This window comes from Aptenodytes forsteri, unplaced genomic scaffold (genome assembly GCF_000699145.1).
Source record: "Aptenodytes forsteri isolate BGI_AS27 unplaced genomic scaffold, ASM69914v1 Scaffold257, whole genome shotgun sequence".
NCBI lineage: Eukaryota > Metazoa > Chordata > Aves > Sphenisciformes > Spheniscidae > Aptenodytes > Aptenodytes forsteri.
Window position 1 is genome coordinate 3,100,144 of NW_008795194.1, and position 942 is coordinate 3,101,085.

Consider the following 942-nt stretch of genomic DNA (forward strand, 5'->3'; position numbering starts at 1 on the left):
GGCCGCGCCCTGCCACTTGTAAACTGGGTGGATGCTCTCAGAGATCCGTCCTTGGCTCATGAGCTCATTATTTTTATTCGCGTGCATAATATCCTGCCGTGCAAGGCAATGCTGTTTTCTACACCCTCCACAAACCGGCTCATTATAGAATTGAAGTTGTTGGTTATAAACCCGCCCAAAGACACAGTTTTCTGGGACAGCGAGGGTCTCTCGCTGGAGCAGAGGTCTCGGCAGGGCTGAGGTCCTCTGTGGGAGTCGCTGCGGCTGCACCGTGATTTGCTTTGATGTAACGGAGCTCAAAAAGCTCCGAAACCCTGTGCTTCAGTTGCTCCTTTCTTTCGGCGGCCTTATTTAAAATGTCGTGACGGGAGAGAAAATCTCACTGCATTTATTGCGAGAGGAAACACAACGGGAGATGGGAATACAAATGGACAGATGCCCGGAGATAGAAAGTCTCTCGTTTCTCGGGACTTCAGCGTGTTAGCAATATTTTCACTAGAAAGCTGCGTGCAGGGACATAAAGGGATGAGAAACGTGTGCCTCCACAAACCGTCCTCCTAGTTATGTAGTGTTTCATGTCCTGAGAGTAAATACTGACTCGTCCTATAACCGAGCGAAAAACGTAATCATGTCTGGCTCACTTCTTAGCTGATTATGAAAGATTAATAGCAATTAAGTGGTTGGAGCTAATGAACGTGAACTCCTGTTTGCCATCCGGTTGTTGCTGTGATTACTGGCACCCGCTTGTCATACCTCACCCCGCTTCCAGAAACTGCCAACGATTATTAGACAGGCTACAAAGCAGGGCTGCGGGACGGGCGGCTGCTGCGCGACCTGCCGAGCTCCCGCTCGGCCCCTCCGCGCCCGCGGCAGCCCAGCAGCCCGGGGGACCCACCACTGCCTGCCCGGGCTGCCCTGCAAGGGCACCAACAGCCCCGAAAT